This window comes from Macaca mulatta, chromosome 5, assembly GCF_049350105.2.
Source record: "Macaca mulatta isolate MMU2019108-1 chromosome 5, T2T-MMU8v2.0, whole genome shotgun sequence".
Classification (NCBI taxonomy): Eukaryota; Metazoa; Chordata; class Mammalia; order Primates; family Cercopithecidae; genus Macaca; species Macaca mulatta.
In genome coordinates this window covers 137,211,429-137,236,081 of record NC_133410.1, presented here as the reverse complement: position 1 = coordinate 137,236,081, position 24,653 = coordinate 137,211,429, and the positions used below count along the sequence as shown (strand labels likewise).

Sequence of the window (24,653 nt, the reverse complement as noted above, 5' to 3'; positions counted from 1 at the left end):
CAGTTTTACAGGTTGTTTTTAATAATACTTGCTATATTGTACTTTAATCTGTGATCCTGCAAGTTAAGCTAAGAAACTCCCAAGGGAAGAAGGGTAGAGGCCTAAGTAGGGTAAATAGATCTTTCCTAGAAAAACCTTTTCTTTTCTGAGTTTGTGTTTCCTTTATTACTTTTTGCTCATCAAACCTACAGGGAATGTATAAAGTGTAGATATGGACTCTACTTCCAGAATGCCTACTTTCCCAACTAAAATCTGGAATGAGAAGAAAGCTTGGAACTGTGATTCTTAAGGCTCAGCCCGAATCAGATCCCTTCCCAGCCAGCACAGGAAGTGTAGGAACAGCTTTCTCAGCAGCTTCATGTACATGACCTTGATGAAAGAGGAAGGAACTGGTAATGATATGGTCCATGATACCTTATCCTCAGTTCCAAAATCCCAAAAGCCCTGCAACCAAAAGTTTTTCACATATTTGACACAAAAACTCCATAGGTGGCCAAAATCTGACCTTTCTGACATGAGGTTCTGCATAGTCGCTACTGACCTGAGGATGATGATTCATATATGTTGCGATCAAAATATTAATATATTTGCTTATGAGGTGCTGACCCAGACTCTACTAGAAATACTACATATGCAATATATACCATTTTACCTTTCTAACATCTGCAAAGTTCTGAAACCCCAAACCTGTCTGGTGGCCGTGTCCTAAGTGATTTGAGGTGAGAAGAGGTCTGAGAAGACAGGAGCCCACTGTGGCTCTGCAGAAGGAAAGTGACAGCAGATCTAGAAGGATGGTGTACTTCAGATGAACAGGAACTCAAAGGGAGCTGTCAGGGGCATCCATTTCAGCCTGAGGAGCAGGAAACCAGTGCGATGCATGACACACCAGTCACCAGCCACACTCCTTAACTGATTGCCCATGCCTGCCTGCTGGTACTAGCTGAGGCCCAGGTAAGCACAGAACGGGAGATATTGCCACACCTACCCTCCCAGAATCTTCATCTCAGGACCCACGGCAGTATTTTTGCAAGCATCTTTCTTCATTTTTTCTTCTCTTTCACCATCTCTCTACTTCAGTTTCTCTTCCATTCTTCCAAATTCCACACTACTGTCACTCGGAATTCACTGGTGGTGATGGAAAGTCTAGGAAACCTGAAAAGAGCAAAATAAGTTTCTACCCTGGTTATACCTTTTATTATTATCATTATTCCAGATTCAGACTGCCTGGGTTCAACGTGTGACTCTACCACTTCCTAGCTATGTGACTATAAACAAATTATTTCATCTCTTTTTGACTTAATTTCCTTATCCATAAAATATGGATAATAGTACCTACCCTATACAGTTGTCGAGAGGATTAAATGAGTTAATAATATTAATATTACTATTTGAGCTAATATTAAATGAGCAAATATTATTATTAGCTAATAGAAAGTGCTTGGCATATAGTGAGTGCTTCGTAAACATAAGCTGCTATCATTTTTATATGTGTCTGTAACTGTCTTCTAAATAAATTTCATACACTAACAATGTGGTTTTTTTCCTGTAGAATTCTTTACATCCATTTCTTAAGACGGTATCATAATGGCATTTGATGGTCAATAATTACTTGGTAAAGATGAAGATAAAGGAGAAGGCAGCAATGAGATAGATGCACAATCAAAACCTGAGTATAAAGTTCCAACATTGCTTTCACGATATTGCCTACTATAACATTCTGGTGGTGTGCATAGTTTCTCCCTCTCCTCTTTCCTCCTCTAGCTAATTTGTTTTGAAAGCTAAAAAATAAAATGAAAAAAGGGTAATGGAACATTTGATATATAAATTTGAAATAAAACTATCAAGCAGAGACAAATCTTTGAGATAGTTCATATTATATTCACATTTTTCTTTTCAGATTACCTATAAACACTAACGTAAATAAAGTAATAATTGCATTGTCCAGCTAATAACACACTGAGAAGAGTTAATTCTGCATTAAAACTGAAGCCCAATTATTTATGTACGGCAACTAGAAATCTTTCCAATTATATAACCTTCCCTGATACCCCACAAACTGTCCTAGAAGTCACACCTTGGAGTAGATGTCTCCTGACCTTCCCCAAGACATTTAGAGTAATGCCTGTCCAAATTGGCATTGTGGGCCATCTCTACCAGTTAAATCATAAACTTCATGTACATTTTTAATGTCCCCAACTCGAGAATCCATGGTTGTACTGGGAAGGCTGGGAACCCTATATACTCATCCACTCCTCTCTCGCCTACTCTGACTACGGAATTAATGTTAAGACTGATATGACTTTTTTTTTTTCAGGGTCAGCCCTAAATGGACCAATCCATATCTGTCTCGGTCAAATTCACCTTCACCCTACTTTATTTATCAAAAAAGTATTCACTAAAAACATGTCCAATTTAAGGAGAAAAAAAGAATCACAGCTAAATGTGGGTTTAAAGCTGGAGAGACTTAAGATTGAAAAACTGCCAGTTCTTACTGCTCACTTACTCACATGAGGGTTTACAGCTCCTGAAATCATGCCAGGGCTTTGAAAATGAAAGCTTGCAGTTAGAAAACGATGGCTCATGACAGCAAGGATCAGTCATGTGACAGGCCAAGCGTTTTCCGTCACTGCTTCCCTCAATCAGACAGAGCTCAGAAATGGAGGTTAATCGGTCAGATAGCATCCACAGAGGCTGAGGGCAGCAGAATCCAGCCACAGCAATTAATCATTTAATTGCTTTCTGATTCACTTTAAATGTCTTTTAAAAAGATATTAAAGAAAAACACTATTGAAAGGACATTTTAGACTATTTAATAAAGATCCAATATGCCCTTTGTGAACCAGAAAATAAATGGATCTCTAGCCCAACTCTGTTCAATGTTTTCTTGGGCAACATTTACTTATACAGAGGAAAGCGTGACAGTCTCTGCTCCCGGCAGGAGAAATAGCACATATAAAAGCACTTAGGAAAGAAAGCACGGGTATAATAAAAATGGTTTTTTGTTTTGGGGTTTTTGTCTGTTTTTTTGGCTAAAGAGCAGGATGTGTGAGGGGTGGAGAGGAAAGCCTGGAAACCTAGCAGTCTACATTTTAAGGGACCCAGAAGCCAAGATAAGGAGCCCAGACTTGATCTATTAGGCAATGGGAGCCACTGAAGGATTCTGAGCAGAGAAAGCAGCATGGTTAAGTAATAGCAGGAACTGAGGGACCCAGCAGCCCTGGGTTCTCATTCCAGTTTTGCCCCTCATTAGCTGGCATGAATGTGGGCACATTATGTACCTTCTTTTGGTGCCTTCTAAACTTGTACAATGGAGGTAATAATACCATTTCCAGGGTTATTGCAAACATTACAAATAACGTATGTGACATAGCAACCTCAGGGCCTGAAAAGGTCATAGAAAGGGTTAGAAAGGGTTAGAAAGAAACCCTGGCATAGAAAGGGTTCCTATTAAATGGTGTTAGCAGTTACTACTGCTGTGCTCTGGGTAGGAAGATTGAAAGGGAAGAGATGGGAGGAAGGAGAGCTTGGAGGTCCAGGCAAGAGGTCCAGAGGGCCTGGAATGGACAGAGTACAGGCAAGGAGGGTGGCAAAGAGAAACGAGATCGAACAAAGACAGGATCCAAAAAAATGGAGGTCGAGAAAGACTAACTTGCACAGAGCCATTTGACAATGACTGGACGTGAGCAAGGGAGGAAGAGAAGCTGCAGAGACTCCAAGGAAAGGCTGAAGTATCACACAAATCAGAAAGACACAAACTTCTACACGGATCCAAAATAAACAGTTATGTCAATAAATGCCAAACTGAGCCTGGATTTCTGGAATGACTACGGAAATAACCCAAACCATATTTATTTTCCCATCTGAATTCTTAATAATAATAGCAACTTTCAAATCTGCAGAGTCAGATGATTTGGGTTATATCATTACTCAGCATCATATACCAGGCAGCTTCTTCTCCCCACACACCTTTGCCAGGGCTCACTTCTTCACCTCACCTCCACTATGGAAGTCTGGCCATTTCCTGGGGCACTTCAACCAGCTTCATTGTCCTCACTCACTTTCCAGGCCTGTCAGCACACACGACTGCTGATGCTTTCCTCAGCCTGTGACTGCCTTCCCCACAAAACTCACGTTCACAGATAACAGGTAGAGAAATACCTGGGACTTCAGAACAGCAGTGCAGCAACTAATAACTCATCGCACCTGACATTTTCATTAGGTGCTGCGTTAGAAGTGTCTTCAAGAAGCAGCTTTAGTAATTTTGTACCACTCTGCTCAGAGGAGATTAATATGACTTACACAGAGGGGCCTAGCCCCTCGCCCAGCACAAGCTTCCATCCTCCTCCAAGTCAGCTGTGGGTTTCAGCCCTGTCAGCTCCATGTAATTCACAAAGGAATCAGTCCACAGATACTGCCCAGCCATGCACGTGCCTGCCAGGACACTCAGGGGAAACTTTACAGTGTGTATAAATAAGCTTTAATATTGTAGTATACCTTTTGGGATGCATGTCTAATTTATTAGAACATGCAGAAGAGCTGACAAACCACTTTGCACCTTTTCGGCAGCCTCTGCTTTGCACGGCTGTCCTGGTGAAACACAGGACCTGGGCTCCTGTCTTCTTCTTCCACTAAAGTTGTTGTTTTTCTTGAACATCTCTGAGAAAACACTGAATATAGTTTGACTTTGTTCCATCATTTATTCCAGGCCAAATGTCCTGCTGACTTATCTTTAATGAATAAGATTGTACTGACAGTGCAACCTGCCCAACTCCAGAGTAACAACACAAAATACAGTGTTTTGTAGGTATTAAAATGTTTTATGCTTTACAAAGGGAAGTGGGATGTGGGGAGGTGATGACAGCATGAGGCCAAAGGTGGTTCACAAGTCAACTCTTCCTAGACGGGAAAGTCTTCCTTCTGAATTCTGCACAGGAAATATTATATTCCTTATCCAGCAGCCCTGGGCACAGGGAAGCGAAGACCCAGCTCCTGCATGGCCAACTCGCCAATGGTGTGGCAGTCTTACTTTTTTTTTTTTTTTTTTGAGATGGAGTCTCACTCCGTTGCCAGGCTAGAGTGCAGCGGCACAATCCCAGCTCACTGTAACCTCCGCCTCCTGGGTTCAAGGGTTCGAGCAATTCTCCTGACTCAGCCTCCAGAGTAGCTGGAACTACAGGTACACACTACCATGCCCAGCCAATTTTTTTTTTTTTTTTTTTGTATTTTTAGTAGAGATGAGGTTTCACCATGCTGGCCAGGATGGTCTCCATCTCTTGACCTCGTGATCCACCCGCCTCGGCCTCCCAAAGTGCTGGGATTACAAGCGTGAGCCACCACGCCCGGCCCGGTCTTACTCTTTACCCTTGTTTCAGATGAACGGAGACTGACAGCTATGGGTAAGTTTTCTACTTTTTGATCTCTGTGTGTCACAGTAATATTAATGATAAAAAATCTAATATTCATTGAGTGCTACTATTTCTATTTTACTCCTTTGCCACCACCTTATGAGATAAGGTGTTATTATTACTCACACTTAACAGATGAAGAAACTGGGCTTCAGAGAGTATATTAGTCAAAGTTCTCCAGAGAAACAGAACCAATAGAATGGATGGATGGATAGATGGATGGATGGATGGATAGATAGATAGATAGATAGATAGATAGATAGATAGATAGATAGATAGACAGACAGACAGACAAGAGCAGGGTTATTATGGAAACTGGGTCATGTGATTATGGAGGCTGAGAAGCCCACGATAGGTAGTCTGCAAGCTGGAGAACCAGAGGAGTCAGTGGTATAGCTCAGTCCAAGTCCCAAGGCCTCAGAACCAGTGAAGACAATGATGTAACTCTTGATCAGAGGCCAAAGGCCTGAGAACCTCGGGGCTGCCTGTTCAAAACTCCCAGAGTCTGAAGGCCAGAGACCCTGAAGTCCTCATGTACAAGGCAGGAGAAGCTCTGGAAGAGAGAGCAAATTCGCCTTTTCCCTGCCTTTTGGTTCTCTCCAGGCCCTCAGCTGATTTGACGGTGCCCATCCACACTGGGTGAGAGCAGATCTTCCTTTCTCAGTCCACTGACTCAAATGTCAGTCTCTCCCAGAAACAACTTCACAGACTTACCCAGAAATAATGCTTTACCAACTGTCTGGGAATCCCTTAACCTAGTTAAGTTGACACCTAAAATTAACCATCACAGAGAGGTAGTAATTTATCCAAGGTGAGACAGCTGGTAACCAAGAAAACTAGAACTCAACCCAGGTCTCTTTCACACCAGAGTTAGATTTAAAAATTACTGTAACTCACTGGAACAATGGCACCCCCAGATTACATTCCAGGAGCATTTACTAGAGAATTCCAGCTTGGTATCTACAATTAAAAAAGAAAGCCTCAGTGCTTACTGCTATAAGTTTGACTAGACACACACTTATTAACATAAAATGATCTTAACCATTTCAGGAAAAAGCAGATCAACTCTGTGACATTCACTGACATCCTACTCTATAAAAGGCACACAGCTAATTATCACTAAACGGGGGAGGAGTGTCAAAGAGTAAGATGAGGTCCCTTTCTCAGGGTACCTGCAGCTGAAAAAGATAGACAAGCCCTAAAACCATGCAATTCAAGGTGATATCATGAAAGGCATTGCAAAGGTGGATGAGATTAGTTGGCAAATTAACAATACATAGTAAAAGTGCTAGAGTGATTCGGGTGAGGAAGATTTCTTTCCAAGCAGGAGTAGTCAGGGAAGACAAGATCAGAGAGACAGGACTTCAGGCAGGAACTGGAGGAGGGATAGCCCTTGATGAGGCTGGAGATTGCTAGAAAGTGGAAGGGGCATCCAACAGAAGTGAGAATGCCTGGAGTGGGTGAGAGGGAAAATCAATGCCAGGCAGTAAAGGGCATAGCATGTTGGCAAGATCTTATACAGTAAAAGCCTATGCATCTTTTTTTCTGATCACCAAAATTTGAATTATCCAAAAGAATATTGAACGAGGTATAATATACTTTATTTTTCATCTAAGAATCTTATTTTTGTGTGTTTAATTTAAAACTTTTCATCTTCAAATTAATACACCAGGAGATTTTTTAAAACATATTAGTTTCCTCATGTATAAAATTGCCCATTTTGTCTTTAAAGTCTAACAATTTGACTACATGATTTTTCTTGATAATACTGTTTAAACAAACTTCTCCTAGTGGGTAAAAGTCAAATAAATTCACCTAGGTGGATCTTTCAGAAGCAGAGGTTATAAATATGTACAGATATTTATTTACATAATTTATTCACACACTGGGAAAATTAGCCCCTTCGAGGGAGCTGGTTCTCTTTCCAGTGCATTGACTCTCAGTTCCTGTGTGTTTTCTGATGCCTCTTACCCCACTGCAGGCCAGGCCACTACGGCATTGGTTTACAAGTGATGCCTTTGGATTCTTTGGCATTACTGATCTTCAAGAAATCGTGGCTCTCCACTCAGAGTCGGCCTTAGCAAGTTCAGAGGGAATGTGTAAAACAGGGGGTGTCAGAAAAACCTTGGCCTTTTCTTACCCGTGACACTGAAGATGAGGACCATAGATTGGGGATCTAAAAATGAGACAGAAGACTCTTTGCATCAGCTCTCCACACCTAGACCTCCTCTGTGACCTAAAAATATACTGCATATGAAATGCACAGCAATAGAGCAAAACCATAAATTAAAAGTATACATTTATTAAGCACCTATCATGGGCCAGACACTGTGCTAAAAGCTTACGTCCGTGACTTCACTTGATCTTCATAACTACACTGTGAGGGAAGCCCTTGTATTATATTCATCTTACAGATGAATAATGCAGGATAAGAAAGATTAAGGTGCCGGAAGACACACAGCCAACGGGAAGGCAGACCTGGGAGTCAGGTCAAACCTCCTTGTCTTCAGTCTTGTGACCCACTACACTGTGCTTGATTGGAATGCAGAGTGAGCCCCGACAGGTAAAGCACAGGGACACACTGACACAGACGGGGTTGTGTCCTCCCAAATTTTGTATAAAGTCCCAACCCCCAAGGTGACTGTATTTCAAGATAGAGCCTTTAAGGGATCATTGTAGTTAAATGAGGTAATAAGGGTGAGGATTGGTATCCTTGTAAGAAGAGGAGGAGACACCAGGGTTTCTATATTTGCATGCAAATGAGAAAAGACCATGTGAGGACACAGCAAGAAGGCGGCCATCTGCAGGGCAAGGAGAGTGGCCTCAAGAGAAACTAAGTCTGCCATCACCTTGATCTTGGACTTACAGCCTCCAGAGCTGTGGAAAAAAAAAAAAAGTTCTGTTGTTTATACCACCAATTCTTTGGTATTTTTCATGGCAGCCCTAACAGACTAATACACATACCTTCTGCTATTTCACATTTGGCTTCTCTGCCCCAGCTGGGTCTGCCACAGCTACCCTTGATCCTAACTGTCTTATAGGACTCAAAATCTGGAGTAGGAGGTTTCTAAACCAGTGGGCATAACCATTTGGTTATCATGAAGACCTCTGTTGAAATACTCTGTTGGATCTCAGAACAAGCTGAAGGTGATCTAGGGCAGTGCATTTCAAACTCCCTATGGTGAAGGGCCAATTTCCTCTATTCCTTTGTTGACAGATAGGTGATCCTACCATGCATGTCTGGGTAGGCAGCTCCAGTCACAAGTAACTCACCAAGAAAGTGGAACAACATGCCGTTCCATAGTATTTCCTCATCAGATGCTTGGACTTCTCAGCCAAGCAGTGGCGTGCCGCAAATGTTTAGCACCCGGTTCTTAAGGGTGGGAGGAGTCCTGATTTGTAGCATTTGTCAATTTGCATGATAAAAATACCTCCCATTATGGCTGATTTCAAGCTACCACAGTGAAGTTACTGAGCTGCAAAAATGGGAAGAAATGCCCACGATCTCTCTGGCTCTGGCTCTCTCGACTGGTACCACCCACCTCCTGCACATCATTGTAGCAATGTGCAATGCTATAAAGTTTCTAAATACAGACTGTGGATTTCTGTACTTACCTCCTTGCAGAAGGCAGATCACACTTTGCATAACACTGACCTAAATTGCTTAAGCTCAAGAGTCCCCAGAGAGGCCCCCTAAAGTCCATTAGCTCACTGTTTTATTAGGTAAAATTCTGGACCGATAAAGTTCATGCAATGCCCATGCAATGCACAGCAATAGAGCAAACCTTAAGGTAAAAGTGCACATTTATTGAGCATTTTCAGAAACGGCCCATTTAATCATAATTAGCTATGAAAAATGGCAGGAGCTCAGCTCTAGTCTTCTCTCCTTTTTTTCTTCCTTCCATCTAGAATTATTATCTTAATGGCCTTCTCCTATCTCCTCTTTTACATTTTCCCTTCTCTTGTTCTCCCTTCTCTAAAGGATTGTTCTTCCATTTCCTTTGCCTCTTTTCAACAACATAGTCAAGCACAAGCTTCCCATTGGTCTGCTTTCTTTCCCTACAATTTAACTTTATTGTGAGAATGGATCCTACTCTTTGTTATAAGGAGCAATGAGGGGATAAGCCCACTCAAGCAACTTAAGGGTAAAACCCAAAGCAGGCAACAGCTTTAAGGGCCTGTGGGATTAAAGGCAGATAATGGAGTGTTACTTTAGCCCTCTTTATCCTTGCTTTCCCAGAACCAATTCTGCTTTGTTCTGTTTTCTTTTTTTCAAACAGAGCCAGTCATCAGTAGCATAGCCAAGCCCGTGGCTTACAGAAAAGGGATCAACAGCGACCAGAGTGGGGAGTGACCTATGCTGACATACAGACAAGAGGTAATTAGAGCTGACCTTGGGAGGTGGCCATGAGAACAGAAACAAAAACACAAATGCGAGCCATAAAGCCACACGTGGAAGTAAAATCAACAAGATTGGGCCCCTGATTAGAGATGGAACAGCAAGGGCAAGGGAGGAAGATGGCACAAGGTTTCAATGCTGACGGCAGCCAGATGAGTCATCCTGAAGCTCAGCTTCAATTGAGTTACTCAAATGAGAAAAAGCCTTGCATGGCTGCAAGCCCACTGCACATACAGTAAAGCGTAAATTCCTATATAAGGACTGCCGCAATTTTGCATCAATTTATCATCAACCTTGGACTCATTCATTCATTCAGCAAACATTTATTGAACAGCTACTATGTATTATGCTGGATCAGGAAATTAAAAAAGAGGAAAAGGCACAGTTCCTGAGTTTGAGGAGTTCAAGAGCTTGAAAGGGGTATCCTCCAAATAAATCAATACATACATGCACAGCCTCTGTTCACAATGTTCTCTTCACCTGAAATCCCTACTGTTTATTGAGTACCCACTACATGCCAGAGACTGCTCTTGGTCCTGGGGACCCAGTTGGATTACTTCTGCTCATTTCCTAACTAGAGCTGTAGATATATTCATATATTTGTCTGCATAAAGTGCTGAGGTCATGGGGACCACAAGAAGGAGAAGACAGCCAACACCAGACTCTTGGAGTAATGCTTCTATTTCATGGGTTGGGAAAGGGAGAAGAGCCAGAAGTGATCAGAAGAATAACCAGAGAGGGAAGAGAAAAACCAATCACAGAAGCTGGAAAGTAGAGAGTTTCAAGAATAAAGGAGAATGTGTTCTGTGTTCAGTACAACAGAAAGGCTAAGAGAGAAGGCTAAGAAAGTCCCCACACAGTCACTCATTTCTGTTAATAGATGGCAAAGATTAACGAATAAACTGACAGAAGAAAAGCTAAAGATGCACAATAGAGCAATTGGGTGCTTTACAAAGACCCTGGAGCAAGAATTAGGAAGGTACAGAATTCAGGCAGGTACAGGCAGGAGTGGAAAGGTTGACCTTGGAAAGAAGAGAGACACTTCTTCCCCAAAAATTAGAAGAAAAAGATAAGAATATGCAGACATGAATTCAGGGTGGTCACAGAGGCTCCATGAAGGGTTTGCAGTCAGCCCCATGTGTGAATCCCAGATCTGCCACTTACTTTCTGTAATGCTGGGCAAGTTATTCGGACCCTCCAAGCCTCAGTTTCTTCACCTACAAAGAGGATATGATAATGCTTTTCTCATAAGGGTGTTGTGAGGATAAGTTGAGAAAATGTATGTGCAACCAGCTACCCCTTTGCCTTACCAGTACATATGGGGTCATCAAAATAAATTCTACTGTCCTTTTCCCCCTCTTTGTTCACACTGTGGTCCTCCAGAAAGTGCTCTTGCAAAAGAGCTCGCAAGGGAGCCCACCCCACTGCACTCTGTGGTCAGCCAAGCCTCTGCTGTCCCAAAACTACTGCAGCTGAGGTCCTGGAACAAACAAGATGCCAAATCCAAACAATGCCATCTTGTCCTACAGAGTTATCCCAAAGCAACCTTTTCTGTTTTTCACTTAAAGCTTTCTCCAACCCACCCTCTACAAATCTCAGCTAGGGCCTAGCTCAAAACCTGAGTGATAAGTACCATGTTATAACTAGCATTATTCCCTCCTTCCCATGACCAACTTGCAGTCAAGCTCCTAGGAGGCTCTCTGTCCTTCATATGAATACATTTTTGTTAGGCCCCACATCGTTAATTTGCTAGGTACCTCCTGATATATGTCAGTCTCAATCTAGGCTAGCATAGAACCTGGCACACAGCAGGGACTCAAGAAAAGTGAGTCCTGCATCATGGTTTTATTTATACTTCTGATTTGGGATGCCCCTTCTCCCATTCTCAGTCATATCTGCATTTTACCCAGGTGCACAAAGATTTGGTTATACTATAGAGTGCTGAGCTGGTAAATGTTTAGCAACCAGCCCTCTGGGAGAAAATGCCTGACTTTGTAGTGTTTGCTAATTTCCATGGTGTCAACACTCTCACCATGGCCAATTTCACTCTACCAACATGATTTCAACCACCTTGCAAAATTCCTGAAAATGTAACTATCAGTTCTTCCAAGCTTGTATGAGCTGTCTCTAGCACACCACTCAACAGGTTACCTGGAAATCCCGACTAGTAGCTTATTGAAGCAGCTCTGAAGTTTGTGTCCATTTAATAAAGCCCTGTGCACATGCAGCTACAGCTTTGTAAAGACAACATCCCATCCCAACTGCACTGCAATGGGGATGAACTACAAGGGCATCAAGTCTCATTTAGAGACCTTCACTATTTTCATGTGGTTTGAGAAAGGATTATATTTAAATGGCATTTTGGCATTTTGAGAGAAACAGACACACCCTGACGAGTAAAATCTCAGGGATGATCACTGAACAAAAACACTGTCACCAAGTAAGTAAATAGTGACAAGTTTATAAGATGCTGTTGGCAGTAGCTGGATTTCTCAGTGCTGAACACTTGAGTTGGGCATAGTGGGAGCGGCTGGTTAGCCATTTGTCAGGCTAAGTCAAAACAGCCCTCCAGCTACAGCACAGACGGCAGACTGCAGCTCATCAGCATTTTATTTATGACTCTTAATTAGCAAGCAAAAAGGAGGGAAGAAGTTCCCAGCTTGGGATATACATACTTATACATATATATTTTTCCCATAAATTATCTTTGTCAAAATAATTTAAATCTCCATGACCCCAAGAGGTAGGCATTATAATTTACATTTTATCAATAGGAAACTCCATCCTAGAAGATAAGTGTAATTAGCCTAATTTTACCAATGAAGATTTAGAGAGGCCAAGTGATTTTTCCAAGGTAACACAGCTAGAACATGGCAGAGCTGGGAGTTGAAGCAGTCTTTATATTCTAATGCAAAAGCTCTTTCAATCATATCATGGTTGACTCTTGGCATGTCAAAGTAATAGTCCATTGAGTTGGGTTAAAAGAGCGTTGGCTACCAAACTCATTACACTTGTGAATATACTCCTGGTTCTTATGGTTAGAATTGTATCTTTGTTTTTGGTTTTTTGTTTGTTTGTTTTTGAGAGAGTCTCACTTTGTCGCCCAGTGACGCGATCTTGGCTCACTGCAACCACCACCTCCTGGGTTCAAGCAATTCTCGCGCCTCAGCCTCCCAAGTAGCTGGGACTACAGACGTGCACCACCACGCCTGGCTAATTTTTATATTTTTAGTAGAGACAGGTATCACCATGTGGGCCATGCTGGTCTCAAACTCCTGACCTCAAATGACTCCCCTGCCCTGGCTGGGATTATAGGTATGAACCACTGAGCCTGGCCTAGAATTGTATCTTTGGAAGGAGGGAAGTTATGGAGTGCGTGTAGAACACAGGACAACTGAGTGAGTCTGGATGACTCCCTGCTTGCTTTTGAAGAACCTGGAGCCTTGCTTTGTGACTGACAGAGTCAATCACAGGGCAGGGAATAAAGATCAGATCCCCAGAGCCCAGGAGTCTGAAGTGGCTCTGATGATGGAGAAGGTCTGAGCTACTGGGCCTTTGAGTGACTGTGAGGTGTAAGACGCATCAGAAGCATGAGAAGGGCTGGCAACTCTAAACATGTCCAATCACTTCCATCAGCCATCTGTTTAGATGGCATTTGGAGAGCGCCACAACTGATTACCACTGATCACTGATTTGGGGGAAAATAGCCTGATATTTACATAATATTTAAAAATCTAATTTTTAATTATTAATACATAAATCATCTTTAATACGGGTTTGTTTCATAACTCCTGTGAACCTCAAAGGATAAAGTATTTATATTATTCCCAAAGGTCGTCCCATGCCTTATTAAAGAATGAACTGAAAGACAGCAACTTCTGGGTTCTCTGAGGAGGTGTGGTCAGTTCTACAGAGGTCACCAGTAGTTTTGGTTTTTGGTTTTTTCCAGAGCCAGGGAAGGACTGCACTTCTCCATCCTCTTGAAGTTAAGCATGGCCATGTGGCTTACTTTGGCTAATGAACTATCTGTTGCAATGTGTGTCACTTCAGGGTGGAAGAGTTAGCGAAGAGTTGGTGAACGATTATCCATGCCAGCTTCCCCTGCCACAGTGATCCCGGCAGCACACACTGAGATGACAGACTGTCTGTCAGTTGGGTCCCCGAGCCACTCTGTCAAACAGAATCTCAACTAAGTTTTGGAAGCTGTTGTTACCACTGCATAACTTCACCTATCCTTCTGGGAAAGGAGATTAGTTTGGCAAAGGAGGTTATCACACATTACATCTGATATTTCATTAGCCAAAGTCAGTCACGTGACCATGCTTAACTTCAAGGGGACAGAGATGAAAAGTAAAAAATAGGAAGTCAAACTCCCAGATGCCTTGAATCCCATGGGAAATGTGGAATTCCAAGTCCCTGAAAAAGTCATGTCTCGGGTGCTGTTCTTCCTGAAGTGTGGAGGAGAAAGTTAAAGTTGGAAAATTCGTCAAAATGAATTTATACCTTCAGGTATAGAAAGGATCTAGACTCCTTGGAGCTTAATAAGAAATCTCCTGAGCTGAACATGAAATTGAGATTGGGTCAAATCAATTTAACAAATACCCACTGAGTGCCAATTCCTCATACAATGACAACGCTGTGCTACACATTGCAGGAAATGCTTAGGAGTACAGAAGCCCTGTCTTTCTTTCAAGGAACTTAATGATCTAATTAGTGAGCTCAAACTCAACACCAGAGAGGACCACATAATAAAATTGTTAAATAAAAGCTTCAAATACTGGTAAATAGGATGCCATAAAACAGAGCACTCAGTGACAAAATTCACCATATATAGAAATCCCTATCTATGAGGTGAAGGGGCTCAGTCGCCTCTGAAAACTAACTGTAGTTTCCCCCTTGCTTCATCCTCACACCTGCAGTTAATACACTCTTGTCAGTGGCTTACGGCTGAGACTGACTACAAGTGCTACAAGTGGAAGAGATGGAGGGGATGTTCAGGCTCTCAAGAAAAATAGCTGAAGAAGAAAAAGCTCCTCAAGTTCTTGGTGGCTCAACTGGAGGTAGCCAAAAGCAAATAAGCTGCCTCGTGGGGCCTGCCTTGTTTTGCCACATGCCCTCAGCATAATAGTGAAAGGACTAGAGGAAGGCCAAGAAACTGCAGCATCTGGCAGCTATCTGGCTGTCATACCCTGTGTGCCCCCCCTTGCCCTGCTCCAGATGGCTTGGCTGCATCAACCAGGGATGCTGCCAATGCACTGGGCAACAGGTGAGGAGCTCATTGCTGCATATGTCATGGCGCCTAGAAGTAGCACCAAGAGGTAGCACTCGCGAATCTGTCTTTGGATTAAAATGCAAGCTTGAGACCTTATTAAGGAAGACTTGACTGTAACAAGGAGACTGGTGTCTAATTCAGCCACTCCCCTGCCTCAGCCTAGTCCAAACCAAGCTGTGCTATACAAAATACATGCATCATCGTTCAAATGAAGCATCTGTACCTCTTTCTCCAAGTTTCTGGAATCATTGAAGATTGAGTGTAAATTATCACTCTTAAGTGTATTCTCCAAGCTTCATGACTGCTTTCTTATAAAGAAGAAAAGAGGTTTCTTTGTCTCTTCCTAGAGTCTGAGCAACTTACCAGGGTAAGTACCCTGACACCAGGATATCCAGCATCGTTGAGCCTTCCTTTGTATGGAGAAAGGGGCAATATGTCAAAACTGGTGTCCACCACATCCACAGTCCTCCTGAAGGGAACAACCATGCCCACAGCCCAGGCTGGGGAACAGCCCTGCACAGGTCTCAAAGTGACTCAAAGGTGGTCAAGCCGAGCCTAACTCATCCCCGGGAGGTGACCTGGCCTCCAAAGCTCTTTTCAGACAGGGAGAATGCAATTAACTCAGCCAGAGTCTCTCTTCCCTTCCTCCTTCCCTTCCCCCTCCACGCTTCCCTCAAAATTAACCAGGAAATACAGGGAAAATAGTCACTGAATTGTTAGTGGGACCAGAAGCTAAAAAGATGTACCCAGAGAGCAGGTGCCATGCAGGAAAGCTACGGGACAGAGGGTACGAGGGTGTCAAGGTCAAGACTAAGCTGAAGAAATGAGTTAAGGAAAAGGTACACAGAGTTGAAGGCGAGGCCAAGCAGTAGTGGTGTACACAGACGCAAAGTCCCTATGCTGGATAGGATGGGGGTAGGCCCACGGCTGAGCTGTGCTGGACCCCAGACTGTTGCTGAGCCCAGCTCCAGCCTCCTGTGGCATTTTGCACACTACTTTCCCGCGACAGTCCTGTCTCTAACCCCCAACAGCTGCCAATAACCCCCAACAGCAAGGTTGCCTCAGTGTATTCCAGCTCTTGCCCTCATACTTCCTAGCATGACGAGGGCCAGTTTCCACAGATAGTTGGACATTGGCCAGGCTAGACCAGCTCTGATGCTCCTTCACCCATGTCACTAGATGCTTTTCCTATCAGGCACATGACACCCAGCACGTAAGGTTATACTGCTCCTTATTGTTCAGGGCTTGATGTCATCTCAACAGCTATTTGTTGTGTAAAATATTTTTAGCATGGAATTTCTATGTGTATGGGGGGACCTGGAGGAACGGTTAGGGAAGAAGAGAATTATCCTAGCAGGCAACTGTATCACATTCTTGATGATGTGTTCAGTGCCCTGCACACATACATGCTCAAAAAATAATTGTCAATAATGCCATCTTCATCCCACCTTCCTGTGTTTATAAAAGACAAGTGCAGTGAATTGAAAATGAGTCTCAGGGGATCCCAGGCAATTGAAACTCTTCCTTCCTCCCTCAGGGAGTGAACCAGAGAACACGTAAGTGCACTCATGTGGCCTTCATAGAAAGATATTGCACAGGGCAGTAGATTTCAGGGAGGAAAAGAAAAGAAAAACCTTTTCAAGTCCATTTAAAACAATCCATGCAGCTGTTTCCTGAACTCTTCCAGAAGAACTGAAATACAAAATGCTACATCTTCCCTCCATCACCTCCCCCCACCTCCGTCCTCCAAACTGGCTTTCAGGTGACGCAATGATGAGACCTCTGCGGTGAGCTCTCATCTGGAGGGATGCAGAAAGCCGATGGAGCATGGGGTGCTGCCACCTCTTGGATGTTCATAGCCAAAGCAAGTCTCTGTCCCAGAAAGGATGTATTTCGGTGATATTATGAAATGTTAACGGGCAATCTGTTCTGAAATAATTGCTCAGTGTGTTGGCCTCCTTTTCCGTTTTAGAATTTCAAAGGCATTGCAGGCCAAAAGCAGTGCCAGCCTGTTAGTGGTACCTACGCTGATTAAATCCAGCCCATCATAACCACAGCTACACAAAAGCTCTTTTTCCCAATTAATGAAATGCAATTAATGGTATCATTGAAAAACTCCTGCCACTTCAATTTGGAGCTATTTAGAGCTTCAATTTAGAACTGTGTGCATATTTTAGAACATGCTTTTTTTTTTTTTTTTTTAGCTGACACGATTAACAGCACCTAATTTCTGAGATACGCCCAAGTTTCAGTAGGGAAAAAAAGCATGTTTACCAGAAACATACATAATAATAATGGCCTCCTTTCCCTTCCTTTCCTAAACACACAAACACACACACACAGACACACACACAGAGGCTCACACACGTGCAACCCAGTTCAGTTCCAGTTATTCAACTGTTACAGTGTCTCCCTCCCTCGTGGAAAACCTGATAGGTCTATGTTGGAAATATCTAGGGTGCTCTGATGTAGGATACAAATTCCAAGGCCTTTATTGCACGATGGTCCTTTTGAAATATTTCTATTGATCGGCCCAGTTCCTGAGAGGAAATAGGTTGTTTCTCTTATTCTCCCAGGTATAGGTCATTTGAGCAGTTGGGCTGTCATTTTTTTAATCTCCACATTTCCCTAAGGATAGTGAGAGGATGATTTAAACGGCAACATTAGCTGCTTTAGGCTAGATTTTCGAAGCTACACCAGGGGAGTTAAAAGCCCAAATCCTGTTATTGTTACAGGATTAATGCACAGAAATCCCAGAATACCACTTTGGAAATGTAGCCAAGGAATATTATTTTAATGTACTATGTGTTATTTTTAGACTCAGATATAGCCCAATTATCAGCTGGTGTATCAAAAATGAGACAAGGGAAATAGCTGTCTTTAATCCAAAATTCTAATGATGTTTTTGGTGTTTGTGTTTTCTCACCCCTTAGAAATCTGGATATTTGGAGGAAAAAGGTAAAAGACAGAAACTACAACAGCTACCTCCTACCTGCTTGGTTGCTATAGAGGCTACTTCTCAGAGTACTGGTTCTATAGAATATTTTAGCATGGTTTTCCCCTCCCCCACCCAGGGGAGGCAGGTGGTAGGAAAAGGAGATACTGAATCAGGGGTCATCTTGACCATACTGCAAAAAGCTACAAATCAACCACAGCACACTCATGATTTCAAGGCAGCAAGTCAGGGCTCCTTTCTTCAGTTATTTTTATTTCTGCTTTTACACATCTTAGATTGTTGTTCAAAAATAACCAGCTGCAAAAGGTCTTCCAGTTGCTTCCAAGCTGCCCTGTGGACATCAACCAACATTTATTGATTCTCTACATCCCTGCTGTTGGGTTTTATTAAACTGGGCTTGTCTTTCCTTTTGGCCCCTGAGTAATTGCATAGGTCGGAGATGGCCAAGTCACTGTCTCTAGGCTACGCCTTGTCTGTGAGAACTCCTGCCTTTCTGTTAGTCAAGAACTACTGCGCCAGTAGTTCCTCTCACTGACTTCCAAGATTCCAGAGTATCTTCCATTATTTCAAAAGTTATTGTATCATCCTAAAAAGGACAAGCATGTTTGCACAGATCTGTTTCTGTGTGGGGTAAGTTAGGAGGGGGTGTATTCCCACTTGAATAAACTCGCAGTTTCACTATGTCATCAAGGAGGGTTTCACTTGGAAGTCTCCCTGTGTTTGGCCACCACGGACTCACAGATCACAGAGCCCTCTCAGCAGACAGAAATGAACCCTTTTTGAACTACCAGCAACCAGGAGCTCTGACCTTACTTTTCAGAGCAGTTGTGAGAAGGATTAAGTAACATTTTAAGAAGCACTTACCACAGCACTTGGCACCTTGTAGGCTTCCCTGAGTTAAGGAAGCAGCACAAACAATTTTAAAAATTCTTTTATATTTATGTGTACTTTTCAATTTGCAAAATTATTTTTGTACATGATCTCACCAGCAATACGATGATGAGCCTTACTAATAATGCCTATGGCAGGTACTCAATGTGTGTTTAATGTGGAGCTGACTCAAGTTACATGTGAGCTTTTCCCATGTAGTACATGTACATAGAGTTTGGGCTATAAATAGGACTAGAATGAAATTCTCCATTTCAGTTTCTGGGGTGTCGTCTATATCGTAACCACTATTCAACTGTATTTATTCATCTCTGAAATAGAAGTTATTGAATCCTAGACCCTCAAAAACCAGAAGAGGACTCCCAGTTATATATGTCAAAACTATAAAAATAGATTAACAACTCATGAGAATTATTATATTCTTATAATAACTTTTATATCTAATAATATAAATACCAATTACTACTACCACGTACTATTGGTATAACACAATAAATTAAGCACTACTATATACATATATATATATTACAAACAGTTCTTACTCTCAAGAAATATTCATTGAAGAACTACTAGGATGCTGTACACACCTATATTTTACCAAGAATAAAAACTTACTGGCACCTAGCACAGTAGCATACCTAATATTTTGTACTTTCACATCATAGTCATGGAATAAATGCATACATGAATGAACACTATGAGTCACTAAAGATAAATGTCAGTGTCAGTAGGTGCAAGTACTAAAGTCTGAGAACTTGCCCTACCTGTGAAATGAGAGGACTAACAATGCATTGGAGGATCATTATAAGGACAAGTGTGACAATGTACGTCGGACGGTGGTAGTCAGCTTCTAAAGTGGCTCCCAGTGATCCTTGCCTTCTGGTTTTCATGCCCTGGGTAAGCCCGTGCCCTTAAATGTGAACTGGTGACATGCTTCCACAAATAGAATATGGCAAAGGTGATGAGATGTCACTTCTGTGATTAGGTTACAAAAGACTGTCACTTCATTCGTGCTGGTGCTCTCTCTTGGGAATGAAGGAGATCTCTAACCAACAGCTTGTGAGAAACTGGGGCCTTAGTCTCATAGCCCTCAAAGAATTGAATCATGCCAAATACCTCATTATTGGAAGCAAATCCTCCCCTAGTCTAGCCTGGAGATGACTACAGCCCTGGCTAAGATCTTGAGAGAGGACTTGACGCAGAAGACTCAGTCAAGCCATGCCAGGATTCCTGACCCACAGACACTGGGACATAATAAACGTTTTAAGGCACTAAGTTCTGAATAATTTGTTATGCAGCGACAGGTAACTAATGCAAGGACCGACTGTAGCATGTACATTTTAAAGTGTGTGATATAGAGAAGCCATCCTATTTTACAGTGGGGTCATAAATTATAGTGGGCTTATCTACAAGACTAGAGTTTTTTCATGCTAGCACAGTGAATCATAAAGGCTCTCCCTTACTAAGGAGAAGAGCCAACCAGTTAGTCAGTGGAAAGGAATGACAGGATCCATTCTGCTGGTGATCTCCTCAGCTAATACCAGGGGCTAGTCCTGTGCAGCAACCAGCACTAAACCGCAGGGATGAAAGAATATCTTCATATACAACTGGTGGGCAAAGATGCAGTTGAATTCATCCCTGTTGAGCAGGGGTTGAAATGGCAGTGGTCTCCTGGAACCATTTCTGTGAAACACTGGGACACATGGTTGTCTAGTGCAAACCCTGGCCTTGCAGAAATTAAATGATTCTCTCAGCAGTCCTTTTTTGAACTGTTCCCATTGCCTGCTGTAGACAGTTGGCTCTTAATCCATTTTATAGAAGCACTTTCTGTTCCTTGGATAAAAGGAAGTACATAAATTTCAAGTGCTGTATTACCATACATGCATGGTTCTGTTTGGGCACAAGCACGTTGTTCTTGTCATAAATTCTGACTCAGAATGAGAGCTCAGGATTTACCATCTCACTCTTTATAGTTACAAGATCGACTAAACTGATTACAAGAAGAAATATGTAAGCTTTGAAACTGTTCACACCAGTGATGTGGCTCAGTAGCTTGTAAAAGTGGCAAATAACAGCAAGCCAAAAGAAGGATATTTCAGGAAAGACAGAGTTCTTAAAAACACAGGGTTGGTTGTGTTCATAACCCAGATGCTGATGTTGCTCTTTGGAGCCTGGGGTGCTCTCTCCATTGCCTATTGTTGGACCATGGTCCTTGGAAACATGGGTTTCCTCCACTGTAAGTCCTTCCTCCATCACACCAAAGTTTCTAGGACCTCTCTCAGGGAGCTGACATGGCAGTAAGTAAGGGGCAGTCAGCCTGAAAGATGGAATGTTCTTATATCTTCTAAGGCTGCAGCTCTTGATTGTGTGTGCATGTGTGTGTGCGTGTGTGTGTGTGTGTCTGTGTGTATGGTGTGGTGTGTGTAAAAATGTTGCTTTGATGTGGTTGTTTTGGGCAGTCAAGAGGGATCTAGAGCCCCATAACTGGCTTCTTTCTGTCCTCGTCCAGTACTTGAGGCAGGATAGTGCAGCCATTAGAATGGAAGGCAGTGTAGGCAGATCACAAGGATATGAATCCCAGGCTCACTATTTACTAGCTGTGAGACCTTTAACAAATTATTTAAATCCTTTAAGCCTCAGTTTCTTCACATGAAAAATAGAAATGATATTACCCCCACAAGATCGAGATGAAGATTAAATGTGATAATCTATATAAAGCAACATTGTGCCTGACACATAGTAAACACAACATAAACTTTAATGTTTAGAATAATCTTGTTTTTTATATTGTTAATCCTCTTTGCATGTGTCAAACTGTTACCTCTTTGAAGACTTTAGGCATGGATTTTTACAAAGTTGGACATTTTTCAGTAATTTTTCAGTGAGTTTACCTAGGCTGAAAATACCCCTGCCAAGCAGTCCTGAGAATGCCCTCTTCTCTACATTTCCTCTTCTGGTGATCTCATCCCCTCATGACTTTAAATACCATCTGCTTTCTGACAACTCCCAAATTTCTGTCTCCAGCATAAATCCCTTCCTGAACTTCCAATTCTGGTCTCTAACTGCCTCGACATGTTCATCAGGAGGATGTCTAATGAGTGTCTCAGACTCAACTCATCCAATATGGTACTCTTGATACTCCCTCCAAAAACCTGTCTCACCCACAGTTTACATATCATTCCAGATGCTCAGGCCAAAACCTTGGAATCATTCTTGCCTCCTATTTTTCTTTCATAATCTATATCCAATTCATCAGGAAGTTCTATTGGTTCTATCTTCAAAATATATCCCGAGTCTGACCATTTCCCACCACTGCCACATCACCTCCCTGATCTAAATCATCATCATCTCTCACTTCCAATAGCCTTCTTTTAAAAACATAAGTACTTTAAAATAATTTTAACTACACAATCAGAAGCTTTTGAGGGTACATTCTGTCACCCCAAAAGTACTCTTCAGTGTGAATTTTCCAAAAGCAACAACACTCTCCTATATAATCAGCATACAACGCTTTGAATCAGGAAATTAACATCGATACACTACCATCAAATCCCATTCAAATGTTGCTAATCGTCCCTAAAATGTCTCTTTTCCCTCTGTGGTTCAGGTGTTTTTCAAGAACACATCACAGTTAGCTGTTATATCTCTTCAGAATCCTTTGATCTGGAAGTGTCTCAGTCTTTCACCATCTTCCATGCACTTGGCACAGTAGGAAGTGTTAAATTCTGTAGGATCACCCACTGTAGGATGATGGTTCCTTATGATCAGACTCAGGCACTTCATCCAGGGCAAGAATTCCACAGAAACAATGCCATTCTCTTTTCAGTGCATCACAGCAGAAGTGATACAATGTCAACCTATCTTACCTTGGTCTCCTGGTCATGTTGATGTCTGCCAGCTTTCTCCACTTAAATTCACCATTTTTTCTTTGTAATTGATTTATATGTTAGGGGAAGGTATTCTCAGAATATGTCAAAATATCCTGTTCCTCATGAAACCTTCACCTTTCAGCCTTAGCATCCATCCTCTGTCAGACTTCATTGATGACTTTAGCCCAAAGCAACCACATCTGTGAAAATTGCCAAACACTGACTCACTATTTCCATTATTCTTTATACGTTAATTAGTTGGCACTTTATAGTAAAGTCAAGCTTTCCCTTTTCATTCATTTATTCATCTGTATCAGAATGGATTCACAGATTTCTATTTTATTCAATGAGTTGTAATCCATTATTATTCTTTAATGCAAAAATTCTCCCTGATTTGACCAATAGGAGCCCATGTGTCCTTTTGAAATGTTCCCACCATTCACTGAGCCTTTCCTTATTGTCCAGTACAAGATGTTGCAGGCTCATCTTACACTTTCCAAGTCTCCCCACCCCAACCAACCTAGAATCAGCCATTGGTCATTACTCGAAGGAGCCTTGGTATCTTCCAGTGAAAGATGGTTTTTAGAAACCAATGTCTGGGTGCTCATTGTACTAATTGTTGCTAAGGTGTTATTGCTACTAAGCCCTCTCAATGAACAGAGCTTGGACATGTTGTGTATATACATGGCACACATTTAAACATCTATAATTAGTTTGCTAGACAGACAATCATATGTTCATACTGATACCTCCAATTCCAGTCCAACTTCAGAGTTCCTTCTAGCCTTCCTCATTTCTGTTTATAAATTCCTTCTCCAGCAGTGAAAAACTTGGCTCCCATTATTCTTACATTCACCATCAATTTACTAATTTGCTCAATGTAACCAACTCCCTCTCCCCGCTCTACCACCCACCATGCTGGTTGTGTCTTCCACCTACCACCTCCACACCACTCCCTCAGCTGCTGACCCACAGCCTGCAGCTCCCCAACCCCATCCTATGCCCCTGCATGGCTGCCCAAACTCCATCACTGCCTCACATTTTCAGCTGCCAGGCTGTATCCTCCATGAGAAGGGGAACGGGAAGGAGGAGTGACAATATCAGCTGTACCCCCAGAGTTTATCCTCACTCAGAAGTCAGAATGATTCTGATAAAATATAAGTTCAATTGTTCCTCTGTTCAGAACCCTCCATGACTTTCCATTTCACTCAGAGCAAAATCTGAAGCTCTGACAATGCCTAGAAGGTCCAACATGATCTGGGACTTGTTACCTCACTAACTTTGTCTCCAACCATCTTCCCCCTCACTCACTCTGCTTCAGCCACACTGTCCTTACTATTCCTAAAATATGCCCGTCATGCTCCCACATAAGGGCCTTCTACTTGCTTCTCTCTACCTGGAATACTTCTCCCTCACATAGCTGCATGGCTGACTGCCTTACCTCTTTCAAATCTTTATTCAAATATTACCCCAGTGAGACCTACCATAACAGGACTTTTAAAAATAGTGATCCTTCCATGCACTCCTGATCCTTCTTATCCAACTCTATGTTTTCCATTTCCATTGCATTTACCATTTTCTAACATGCTATATAATTTATTTAAGCATTATGTTTATCATTTACCATCTGTTCTCGCTACCACTATAATGTAAGGTCCTTTGGAATAGGGAGATTTTTTTTCACTGATGCATCCCAAGCACCTAGAAAAGTACTTGTCATGTAATAGAAACTCAATATACAATTGTTGCATAAATAATTAATTAACATAAGCATTATTATTTTTATTATACTTATGAGGAAACTGAGTCTCAGAGAGGCCAAAATAATTGCTTAACTCAAAGAGGTTAAAATAACTTGCCCAAG

General features: G+C 42.1%; 1 long non-coding RNA gene across 2 annotated transcripts in view; it reads right to left on the bottom strand.

Annotated features, from left to right (window-relative positions):
* The window catches only part of LOC106998496 (uncharacterized), a 124,744-nt gene that overhangs the window by 10,153 nt on the left and 89,938 nt on the right, over positions 1-24,653 (bottom strand). For both annotated transcript variants that reach the window (XR_013417298.1, XR_013417297.1), the window contains one exon: positions 986-1,152. This is a non-coding gene — a long non-coding RNA (uncharacterized LOC106998496). The remainder of the gene's footprint in view (positions 1-985; positions 1,153-24,653) is intronic.